This window comes from Odontesthes bonariensis, chromosome 23, assembly GCF_027942865.1.
Source record: "Odontesthes bonariensis isolate fOdoBon6 chromosome 23, fOdoBon6.hap1, whole genome shotgun sequence".
Lineage (NCBI taxonomy): Eukaryota > Metazoa > Chordata > Actinopteri > Atheriniformes > Atherinopsidae > Odontesthes > Odontesthes bonariensis.
In genome coordinates, this window is record NC_134528.1 from 20,534,439 (window position 1) to 20,547,949 (window position 13,511).

Consider the following 13,511-nt stretch of genomic DNA (forward strand, 5'->3'; position numbering starts at 1 on the left):
CATTACTATTTACCCAAGAGGAGTGTTTCTGTGCAGGGAGAAATATGTTGACAGCCAAATCATAATGAGTTATTGAGCCTTTTTCCCTTTCAAAACCAGATCACACCCTCATAATTATGGGGATGGATAGGAAACGTGCCAAAAATGGAAAATGGACAAGGGGTGGGGTGTGGAGGAAACAAACAGACAGGAAAATATGAGGCAAAGGCAAACCAGCATTGCCAGTAAAATAGCTATGATTTCATTCGAGTGTTAACAGATGGAAATATGACGACTCTTTTTGCTGCGGCGTGTTTGTGTTTGACTTGGCTTCTGTTTAACTAAAAAATGAACGCGAATGAGAATCTGAGTCTCCCTATGCAGAATAAGAGCAGGCTGAGGAGGACTGCAGGTCCACAAGGAGCTTAATAGTGCCTGAACGGGTTTCGACCGCTAAGCTTCACGATCCCTGCTCACAACACAGAGCAGGAAACTCTTGTGAAAATGAGCAAAGCATAGTAAAGCTTCGACTCCGGTGTAGTAGTGTCTTACTATTATGCCATTGTCATGGATGTTAATGTACCACCACCTAAGTAAACGTTTCACTTGGGTTTGAGCTCTGATCAGCTCACCCCTGCTTTGTCAATTTTGCTGCAGTTCATGCAAGTCCCAGATAAAGCTTGATGTCACTCTCGAGTTGGCTAATGAAAAGAAAGAGATCCAACAACAAACAAATATCAATAGCAAGCTGCACCATCATTTTTAGTCCACAGTTAGCTTGAATTCTGAAGTTGCTTCAGACCTCACTGAAGGAATTGTAGAAGACATGTAACAATATCGTGCACATTTCAATGTTCAGTGTTGCTGATTAAGTAATTATACTTTGGTATTTACGGGGGCACACAATTCATTTTTGAAAAACACTGGCCTTAAGTGACACCCTTGATGTTCCGGAAATGTTAATTCCCCTCAAAGATGTTTTGTTTCGTTTGATTTAATTGGTTTGCTTTATTTTATTAGAAAAAAAAAAATCTTGCTTTAACCAAACTCTAGTAAACACATCAAACCTGTGTTTACCTCTGCCCCTCCACTCCATTACCACCACTACCACATAATCAGTGAAATCAGTCCAATCAAGGCAGCATGCAGCGGTTAAGCAGGAAAGCCTGCACTTAGTGGGTTTTCACATTAGAATTATAGGCGCTGTTGTTACTGGCACTCAGGGTTTAGCAGTTGGAAGACTACGCCATTAAAGGCATTTAATATGGGGGTGGTGGGGGATATGGGGGTTAGATGCTAACAAGCACTCAAACTGTATCTTTCTAACCCTGCATTTCTCTATCCACCTGCTATAGTCTGGAAACAGATTCAGTGAGATGCTGTGACATCAACAGGCATTTCGACATGTGAGCTGTTTGTCCATCTTTGCAGTGTTGCATTACATGCCAGAGGCAGGTCTGAGTGTTAATATGTGTGTGTGTGCAGGGTAGCATGCAAACACGATAATAGACGGTAAACACAATAAACATCCTATCTAAACACAAGCATCTCAAAGGTATGTTCGGTTTCAAAGTGAGGTTGTGAGTCAGTCTTTAATCTGCAATAGACAGCAAAAGTTAGGTTTAAAAATTAAGTGTTGTAATTTGAACTGCTAATTTTTTTATAGGTTTGCGCTGTTTTGGATGGGGGAACAAAAAAAAAATCGTAATTCTGGTATTCCTATTCTAAACAGTTTATAAACCTGACAAGCTTATCAGGGAGGGCACTGGCTGCTCTCTGCTACAGGTAAGACAGTTACCACTCATATGTACTTCATACAACCTCTCTTCAAAAAGCAATGGAACATCCCTTTAACAGTGTCGATGAATGCTAGCATGTTGATTTGGGATGAGCCTTTGGAAAGCATAACAGAGCTACAAGCCGTGAGTGTGTGTTGAGTCCAGATGTTTTTATGAGTTTGTTGAACTAAAAAGTGATTGACTGATTTGATTGATCAAATAAATCAGCTCTTGTCATCCCATTTTGTCGGCCAGTTCCACTTTGGATACTGCAGATGCCTTTCAGATTTTTCCACCAGCTGGGAATCAATAGTGGGATTGAATGATAAATGTCTACAAGTCAAATTGACTTTTCCTCCCTTCTAACCAAAATCTGTTCAGAAGCCTGGGATTGTTTTCCTTTGCTTTCCCCTAATTCAATGTGGACTAAATGACATATAGAGACAGACACTATAAGACTCCGGGCTTGATTGTGATCACTGGCCACAGAGTATCTTTACGCTTGGTTTCCATTTGTCATTGAACTCAGACTTTGCTTTTCAGTGGAAGCGAGTGGGATCCATTTAAGTGAGTGCTGCTACTAATCAGCTGGCTCTCCCTCTGCATTTACCTTGGCACATCATCCATTGCTCTGAAATGCACTAGATGCAGTACAGGCCCCTCCTTTTGAACTCAAGCCTCCTTGAATGTCTGGGGTATGCAGCACAACAGGGCCCTGGCTTTATTGTGTATAACAAACAAGCAGCAAATATAAGCCCTGCTGAGAGACAGTCATTTCAACCTCATCCTTACATCTGGGAGGTTATAAGAGTGTCTGTACTGATTGTTCTCTGTGCCTATTGTTTTGTGCCAAATGTGATATTTAGACATACAGACAATCAGAGAGTTTTTGGTCTCATTTGGCTTCAAATGAAAACCTTGAATGTCTCAACCTTTGCATGGCACACACTTCAAGACCTTAGCGGTTCACAATAGTCTTTCCAAACCGCCTGCCACGCCATACCTTGTGTATATCCTCCTCCCTTTTAGTGTTCAAGTTGCATTTGGTCTGCAGAGGAGAAGGAAATTAAATGCAGCGGGACGCCTGCAAGAAAAGCTTTTACTGGTGTAAGATCAGCCACAGGTATTAAGCTTCTCTCAGGGCCCAATAAAGCTCCAGCAAAAAGCCCCAAGCAGGCAGGTGGGAGCCCGAACAATGAGGATTCAGATAAAGGGGAAATTATTGAGATATACTGGGGCTTGTAATCTGGGAGAACAGAAAGCTAAGTCTTTCATTTTTTGTGTGTGTGTGTGAGTCCAAAGGACCATTAGTGTTTGAACGTGAATGTGGTTTGTTTCTTCTTATGCTTCCTTTTATATCTCAGCTATATCAAGATCTATACCCAGTATGCACCCTTAATCCTTTCTCTGTCCCTCCCTGACTTCTTTAAATAGTGCACATGCTTAAGTATTTTTCCTTTTTTCCGGAAAACTGGTAGGAGACAGACCTTCTGCCTTTTAATTTTTCCTTTGGCATTTTCAGCTGGTCATCTGTCTGCTTTAACACAGGCCATTCACTTGTCCCGGTCCCATCAGGCCACCACCTATCACAACCAACCTCTCAATCTCTGTTCACAGAGGGACTGGGATGGGCAACTCATAAAACACAAATTCGAAAAGGAAAGAAAGTGATTCCACTACAAATTCGTGGAACCTTTATGTTGAACTAAGCGGGATATTGGAGAACAAAGAAAAATTAAATTGCTAGGGTTTCATTTCAGCTCTTCTAAGTGGCATTGTTGTGATGTGAAAACCCCTCGTATGCTTAAAATCAATTAAAGGATTACATAGTTGTTAAGGTTTAGAGATTTCAAAACCTTCCAGTGCATGTAATACATTCAAAGGGAAAATAACTCTAATCAAGCTGTAAAATTAGTATTTTTTGGACAATATGTCCTGGGGGCTGTAGTGTAAAGCAAAGAAAGCTAAAAGGGGAGTTTATTTGTATGTTCGTTTGTCTACAACTGTTGCAAAAAAGGCGCCTTTAGTCGCTGCAGTCTTAAGGGAAATAAGACAGGAATTGTTTTGTGTAAAGCCAAATCAATATGTCCTTCAGATGGCAAAAACACAGCTGAGATCTTGCAGGCGCTGCCCATTTAATGGTGTTAGCAGTTACAGAAGCTGATGTATAGCATATTCTATGAAGCTATAATACTTCAAGGTTTGTCATAGTTCACTCCGACTGATCATATCCTCCACTGTTTTTACTGCAGCACATGTCATAAAGTAAAATCCTCCAAACTGCAACATTAAATGATAAAGACGATAAAATTACGGATGCACAAAGAGAGGACATAAAACCATGCATGTGTTGTGGCTCATATATCCCAGTATTGCTGTATGGGGAACAAAATGGAACATCTCTGAGTGGCCTGTTCTGTTCCTAATGCATTTTCATGGTGAGAACTATTTTTGTGAACAACTAAGTAATCTGTTTGCTCTCCAAGATTGAGAAATGGGCGAGGGTCAGACTTTATCACGATTTCGTCTGACATTCGATAATGGAGGGTTGAGGAGAAACAGCTGCCTTTCTCTCACTCTCCGGTTTAATAAAGCTCCCATTGAGGAGAAAACAGCAGACACGTCTTTTCTTTTTACCCTGAGGGGAAAGTACCTCACATTGAGGCTATCACTGAAAGGTCAAGCTGCTCTGGATCTCATGGAAACCCCATTCAGGATACGAACTTTCCGGGCCCCGTCCAGCTATCATGTCTGTTACAATAACATTTCCACAGCGCGCCAGGGAAATATGAGCCCCAGCAGTGTGGAGAATGTCAGGACAACGTTCTGACCTTTTGATCGTCGTGAATACAGATGGGCATCTAACACTCTGTTGATGTCAGAAATGTGGCCTGTGTCTTTCGAATTTGCGGTGCCCTTTCACTCTGTCATTGCACCATAAGTGTCTTCTGTAAGTTGTCCATTTTCATTTCAATTTCTATTACTGCTTTCAAAACTGCAGTGAAGGCAAAGTTAGATGCAATATATGCCCCTACTGGTGCTCTTTTTTTTTTTAACCTTTTTTTTCTATATCACATTATCTCAAATTCAACACTAAAACTAAGTTAGACTCATTGTCTTGATGACGCTAATATTGGGAGTTTCAGCTAGTAAAGTGCTCTGTTCCTGGTCAGTCAGTCCACCATTCTGACCCTGACTCAAACATTAGGTTGATCCTCTGCAGATGATTCTCAAGGGCGTGGTTGATTTCACGCTGCTGACTTCTTCTCTCAACCATCATTGTATCGAACATTACATTTGTCCATTACTTTGACTTCAACTTTAAAAAGGAAAGATCAAAAGAAAGTTTTTTGGTTGGCAATTAGACTATGATGGATATCTTGATGGTGCAGTGACATAAACCAATGAATGGGATAAGACAGAACTTCTGGATTCTAGACTCTAGTGGTGGATCAAATCAAATCAAATCAAATTTATTTGTATAGCACATTTCATGTACAAAACAATTCAAAGTGCTTTACATAAAATAAAAGCATTGCAGCAGGGAGTGGAAGAAGCATTAAAGAATATAAAGAGAAACAAATAAAAATAATTTAAATGAATTTAAAAACAAGCAACAGTCCAGATAAATGAAAAGATATCGTGCAGATTTCATGCATAGACACATGAGAAAATAAATGTTTTTAACCTGGATTTAAAAATGTCTACATTTGGTGAAAGTTTAATCTCCACTGGCAGTTTGTTCCACTTGTTTGCAGCATAACAGCTAAATGCTGCTTCTCCATGTTTAGTCTGGACTCTGGACTGGACCAGCTGACCTGAGTCCTTGGATCTAAGAGCTCTGCTGGGTTTATATTCTCTGAACATATCACAGATGTATTTTGGGCCTAAACTGTTCAGGGATTTGTAAACCATCAGCAGGCTTTTAAAATCTATTCTGTGACTGACTGGAAGATTTTAAAACTGGTGTGATGTGTTCAGATCTCTTAGTTCGGGTTAAAACTCTAGCAGCAGCGTTCTGGAATTCTGTTGATGATGTGTGAAGGTGGCAGAGACCTTGATAAGGCTCCATGGGCATCAGGAATAAGTGGAGATGAGAAGGAAGAGGGTTACACAAAAGTCAGTCTTGAAGAATGACAGAACAGAAATGTAGCACCGCGTTAGTTCTGGCAGACCACGTTAGTCAACGCGCCCTTTGCCTATTGGCTGACGCCGACCCAACCCTTATGGCTGTCCACAACCAGCTGCGCTCAATGGGTAATCAGCTGCTGCTCGCAATTGGATGCTGGCATTTGGGGCACTTCATTTAAACTTGGTTTGCTGTCACTGCTCTTTTTTGCTTTCTGCTTGCACCCACCACCTCCCCTGCTCCACCGACTTCTCATTGCCAAACAATGTCATACTGTTGTTCATTGTTGCTTGCTCTGTTCTAGGGGGTTTGTTGCCTTTACAGCAAATGGAAGGCACTCCACCTGAGGATGCTGCGGTTCCCTGTCTTGGCTTCCATGGAGCTCATGGAAAAGTCGGGAACTTCCTCCGAACAGAGCCATACCGCCAAACACAATTGTATGCATTCAGAATAAGCTTCTGAAATTAATCTCTGTTTCCCGTCTCGTTTTGACGAGAGTGGTTCTGACAGAAAAGATATTGAAAGAACAGGGATGATGATCAAGAGGTAACAGGCAAGAGCTCAATTGGGATCGGAGTATTGCGAGAGGAGATCTTCCTCTTGGAACTTACCCAAAAACCTTCATTTCATGTTTAACGCTATGTAAATGTATTAGAACGTCTTCTAAAGAGCCTCTCAGGTGGATAGAAAAGCCAACCAACACAGAGAGGGTGAAGGCGCAAAAGTTGCTGTACATCACAGCTGCTTACTTCAAACGTGATTGAGAGAAGTACAATCTCTGCCTCCTTGCCCCTGCACCAAACAGGAGACAAGGATTTACGTCCTGAGAGGGACTATTATTTTTACGATTTGCTTCATTCTGTTGATGTTTTATTCTTTTTTTCAATCAGTGTTTGTTTGCTTTCATTCTTTGCAGGTTTGAGGACCAAAACTACTTGATGAGGTTTGGGAAAAGCTCATTGCTAAAACTGGTCAAAGTAAACCCACAACTCCTTTGTCTAGGTAACAATGTGGAGGAGTCCCACCAAATCTAAACATGTAACAAAACCGTGTGCAGATCATGCTGACAATTTGTGCCTTATGTACTTCTACACACAAACACAAAATAATTGATTTCATTTAGTGCCTGTTACATGAATTGCCATAAGGCTACTGCAGGGCATGAAAAAAAAAAACATCTACAAAATACACTTCATAAACCAAAATCCTTCTTAATGCAGATTTGTATCTCTACTGTGTAAGCCTAAAGCCATACTTGTACCTTAAGCAGAGCAATGGAGTATCCCTGTGACAGGCGGTCCTGAGAGCTCTCCATAGTTATACACACACACACACACACACACGCACATACACACACACACACACACACACACACATATGCACTGAAAAGCCAGTGAGACATTGCCAAACAAAGCCAGTTACCTCTTGAATTCTCCATGTTTAAACAAAGCTTTTTAATCGTATTTGCTGGTTGACAATGATGAGAATCGGGAATGGGACAGCGTAAGGTAAAAGCAAAAAGAGGACAAAAAATATTTTCAAGGATGAGAAGCGAGGAGAGCGAATGCAGGTCTGCAGAAGCATGTTATAATAAGGAGATGGAGGAGGGGAGGCACAAGTTGCACAGTCAGCAGCGAGGAGTCAGGTGTATGTGCATGAACTTTGAGTATAGAGCGATAGAGCAGGAAAGTTAGTGTGTACATTTGTGTGGGCTTTGTTCACAATCCACAATGAGAATAGATCAAGGATGGGATAGGTTCATATATCATGCTTCTAATGGTATTGGCCCTGAGTCAAATCTTTAAGTTATCTCTTTCTATCTCATTTTGACTTGATGACGAAGGGATCCGTCTCCATTTAGCACTATTTTTAGTTCCGCTGTCATAACAGTTTAGATTTACTGCAGAGTGATTCCTCTCCTCCTGCTGTATTTAGCAGCCCAAACATGTCTCTGCTGGGCAGACGGCAGGATTAATAGTGGGATTTCAATCTTTTCAAGCCATCAGTATGTTTATATCCTTTTCAGGGACCAATATGAGGCTTTGCTCACGCTGCACAGCCTCTGCTTGAGAAGGCCATCTGCGTTAAACTTGGAAAATGTTCCAATATAAATGTTGATTTTGGTGAGATGGCATCTGTTAAGGAGGTTGTGTAAAAGCATACAGAGAGCAAAAGATTTGTTTAGCTAAAAGAGCACACCATGAGATAAGAATGTTTTTCACTCAAATGGTGGTTACAGTCATCAATTCAAATCTCACCATGAAATTGAACATGTGAGCGCTTGAAAAAATAACGTTCGCAATGAAAGGTGCAGACACTGGAATGAGAGTAAAGTATTCTAAATGGGTCTGAAAATTTACCAAATCCCAGATAGTAAACACAGTCATAATGAATATTTACTGAAACTTTATATTGAATTTTAAAGTAAAATAGAACTGGCACAAAACTCAGCATCAGTAAAAGTAAAAAAACTTTTTATGGAGTGTATTATAAAATGTTTCTCACAGTTCTAAAATTTGATGCAGGCAACACTTTAAACTGAGGCAGTTTTCATTTCAATTTCCTTTTTCATTTTTTAAATTTGTGCTGGCAAGCTAGTATACAAATATAGACTATCTCACTGAAAGTACATAATAATGTTTAAAACAATTGTAAGGGGAAATTTACCATTAAATGTCAAAATTTAACCTTGCATCCTCAAACTGGTTGTTTTGTCTGACAAAATAGAGAATAAAATGCCATAAAACAAACAAACAAACAAAAAGAAACAAGGTCGCTGGAATCAGGAAATGTTGTAAATGCATAAATTATTAATTGAATATTGAACAAGATTTTGCAAGGTATTATTAAGACATTCTAGCTCAGCTAGACCTAGCTTAGCTTAAAATATGTAACTACAGTAAGATTTAGTGACATTTCGTGAGTGTGTCACTAGTCAAAGACTGCAGTCAAGAGACAGCGTCCCGCCTCCTCTTTTCTTCCAATTGGGTCAAACAGTCCCTATGAACAAGTTTTTTTACAGTAACTGCTTGCAATACCATTTTCATACCTATCTTTTCAAAGCAATACTATGTAACATTTCTACCTTAAAATAACAGCTTGAAAAAAATTGTGCGGCTAGAATGAGTTTTAATATTACGATTGGCCTGTCTCCTATGCCCTTCGGGGGTCTGAGTTGGAAAAACTGCGCTATGTAACTTTGCTGGACCGGCCCGGGAGCTGAGCGGAAGTACTTCGACTTGCTTTCTGGCACACCTACCGCAAAAAGAAAATAGACCCCTCTCAAGCTCCCAGGTACATTTGATTACTCTTACCTTCTCGGTCGACATAGCTTGCACCTTCTGACTCCTCGCCGGTTCGTCAACAAACGTGAAACGTAAAAGCGAAAGAGTGTTGTATTTACGACAGTGTAACCGTACATTACCTCCAAGCCTGTAGGGGGAGCTCCATAGTGGGCTTTTTGAGAAGTTACATTGTATTGCTTTAAGTCCCACTCTTTGGTTTGCATTTGTAAATCCTCTAATATTTTATTGGTATACCTCCAAATTGCATATTTGGAAGTTTTTGCTGGAAACAAACTCTCAAAATTGCTCTTTAAAATGGCTTGGGATATGAGTCTTTACCATCCTCCTCATTCAGTTAATGGGGAAGCAGCTGTACCTGTCTCTGCTAAGCCTTTATCAAGACTAATACTGGTGTAATTCAGCCATACATTCATATAGCCACTGTGTTATGTCTGTATATTCAAAAATTGTATAAAAAAGTCCAGCAATACATCTTTGACCCAGAGAGATTTTCAAAAAAGCGTAAGAAATTATATAATATCATATGCTTGTTGAAGTAACAAAAGTTACATATTCACTTTTTATGCAATCCTGGTGCATCTAGCTCCCGGAGCCAAGCTAACTCGGAGCTGCTAACAAACCCAGTGATTCCAGAGGTAATCCAGTTCCCTGGATTAGCCAGAGCCCTTGCCACGTCGACTGGAAGCTGCTAACTCTGTTCATGCTAGGCAACCCTAGGAGGCAGCAGAGTAAACTCTTGGGTGGGCTGCAAGCCATACAGAAGTTTCCTTGCTGTGCAAGCTGCAAGCTCCTAGAGTTCTCTGGCCAACATAACCTGTGCTTCCGGAGCTAATGGCTTCCGAAATGAGCTACCAGGAGCAAGCAAGCAAGCTTCTCACCACCTGCCACAGCTCACCAAGGGTTCTTGCTTGGTCTTGCTTCAGCTGTGCTCTCCCTCTTGCCTGGACTAACCTATCCTCAGGGTATTGGCTTCTCATTTAATCTGTTTGATCTGTTCCAAACAGGAACAACATTTTAAAGAAGACACAATCAAACCTAGTCCCCTAGTTGGGGATGAGCTCCTCTGGGATTCGTTTCAATTGTGACTATCTTTCTTTCATGTTCGCAGGCATCTTTTTTCTCTAAGGTTTTGCAGTTTCCACTAGTCCTCTCTGATATGCGACCTCAACATATGCATTTAAAATAATTCTGAAATTTAGCTTTTCGTAATGTAGCTTGTCCTGCCACCTTCTAACAGTCTGTAGCTGAGTTTATTCACTTCAAACCGGGTGATGAAATCATTTGCATTTGTTTAACATTTGGTTTTAAAAAACATTTAAAAAGTTGGCTTCAAAGCTGCTCAACAACCGACTGCTTTTAGAAATGTGGTTACCCTTGGTGATCAGTATTCTACCCAAATATCCAGTTAATTTGGCGAACAGGAAGCGTAAAAGTAAACAAACAAGTTTATCATGGAAAATTGTTTTTTTCATGAAGATTGTTAAGGCTGCTGAGGGTCACTGCTATATCTGGACCTGAGCAGTGAACCCATGCTGGGGAGGCCTGGCAGTCAAAAGAGCCCCACTCCAAAATAAACACATGGTTACACTGAAATGATCCAAACAGGAACACTAATCCATCCGAGCCAGCCTTCATTAAAGTGGTCCACCCAAGCTCTAATTATAGGATTAGAGGGCAGCCAGCGGGACACAGCAAAGGCCTCTGGTTGGATGCAGGAGCCCAAAAACACACTGATCACTGTACCTTGTGACCCAGGTATCCACCCATGAGCACGCACTCAACCATGCCTTAACCTAAAACACTCATTTACACAGAGCCCATTTTTGGGTCCCTCTCTACTGGATGTTATACACATTTCTCAAAGTCTGAACTCACACAAATCAAATAAGACACACACCTGGGTAAGTATAGTGCTGACCATGCGCCTCCTAAACAGACTTAAAAATAACCCTTAGGTGGAGCAGAAGGGAGAGTCAGCCACTCTGTCTGATAGCAGAGGCAGAACAGGGTCAGGGGAGTCTTCTCAATAACACCTTATTATAGACACAGACAGTCTGGGATTTTAAGATGTTGTAAGTGGTGACCCTGGAGCGGCTGCACCACCACGCAAAAGAGGAAAAGTGCCTCCTTCCTTTGCTCCTTTCTGGATTTTCGGTGAAGTCAGCTGGCGGAGCGCTGTTCCGTCTTGTTTTTCTGGTCACTCATTCACAGCGTTGAGGCTGCAAATGCAGACTTCACGTGAACAGTTCAAAGTTCAGCTCACACAGATTAAAATTGAATTAGTTCAGGTTCATAGGTCACCATTAAAAGTTCTGAAAAGGCAAATAGTTCACGTTCTTTTCTCACTTCTTTTATGAGCTCCTCTGAGCTGCTCTCTTTTTATGGCACATTGAGTTATGAATTTGGAACATGGGGCACCATGCCCACCTGAGCAGATACAAGCACATTTCTGCAAATATCTATTTTGTTACAAACTCAATGTCAAACTGCTAAAGAGCAGACTTTTTTTGTTCTTAACCTACTTTATATAAACGAGTTTAACACGATTGTGTATGTTAAACCTCACAGCAAGAGGGTCCCTGGTTTTGAATCTCAGCTGGGGCATTTCTGGGTGGAGTTTGCATGTTCATGTGCCGGCTCTCTCCTAGTGCTCTGGGTTCCTCTCATTGTCCAAAAATAAGCTTGTAAGGCTAGTTGGTCATTCTAAAGATGCTTTAGGAGTGAGTGTTAGCGTGGTTGTTTGTCTTGTTTTTTCTTTGTAATGGCTCTGTGGTGGACTGACGACCTCTGATGGACCCTTGCTTTTGTTTTGGTACTCCAGTTTTTCAGTTAAAAACCTAATTTTTTAAAAACTTTGCAGAAAAAATGAATGCCCCGTAAATGTACTTGTATTAATGCATGCATGTGAAAGACTGTTCATCCCTCAGTGCTTGGATGAGTAAATGAGCTTCAGGACGACTGATTTTACTTAAGTTGATTTCAATAGGTTGCAGAAGTAAAGACAAAACTTTCTTGAACTTTTAATTTGAGTAAGCATTGGGTATTTTTGGCCCACTGGTTGCATGAGAGTAGGGACGATTCAGTCAGTTGCTTCAACGCCCATTTAATGGATTGGCATACAATGTTTTTCATACAGTCGTAGTCCAAAGAGGATTTATCCTGAGGGCTTTTACTATGAACTTTGATGACCGTACATGGTACAGAAATTCAGCATGAATTATGATACTTATGGTGACTGATCCCTTTACTCCATCCTGTACCATCACCCAGTCCTTCATCAGATATCAGCTAAATACTTGACATTTTGATAAGCCTCAAGCTTCTAACTGTCCTACAGCTTTTAAAACTAAATATTATCGTGCAAATGTGTTTTGATGAACACACTGATTTGAACACTCAGTTTATTTTAGTCTATCAGTTTATGTAGGACACTTTAAATATATATATATATATGTATATGGAGCTAAATAAGATTTACATGGCACAGTACTGTACAAAAGTATTGAGCAACCCCTCAGGTCTTTATATAATTCCGGGTAAAACAGAAAAAAGGTGCAGTGATTTAATTAAACATGCAAATGTACAAGGAAATATAGTATATAAGATTAAAAAAAAAGGTTTATGCAGTTCTAATGAGCTTGAAAGTCAACATTTGGTAAGGTCTCTTTTATTCTTCAACACAGCCTGAACCCTCTTAGGCAAGCTGCCTTGTAATTTCTTTAAGTAGTCTTCAGGAATATTCAGGAAATTGGATATTGGCTGTCTTTTTTTCCGTTCTCAGTCAAGATGATCCCACACTGTTTCAATAATGTTGAGATCTGGGCTCTGGGGAGGATTCATCACTCCATAAGACCTGCTGCCACTGATTGTCGGTCCAGCTCTCGCACCATTTGGCATAGCTCAGCCTTTTCTCTCTGTTTCCCTTCCTTAAGAATGGCTCCTTGACAGCCGCCCTTCCACGGAGACCATTTCTGATGAGGCTTCAGTGAACAGTAGATGGATCAACTGAGAGCCAGATCCCCCAGGTCCTGTGTCAGGTCTTTGCTGTAGTTTTTCCCAATATCTTAAAGACATCACTCTAAGATACTGTTAATCTGTCATCTTTTCTTTTCTTTCTTCTTTTTCTGCACGTCCAATTTCCTTGAATTCTTAAAAGACACACTGTATCATGCGGAGATATACCAGGTTATGAGCTAATAGTTCTTTGGGAATAACCATGATGGTGCAAACAACTTATTCACGTCTGTCCAACTGTGTTATTTTTCATAGACGCAACAAAAGAAAAAGGAACAAATTATGTGTTTCTGCGACAGGCTGCTA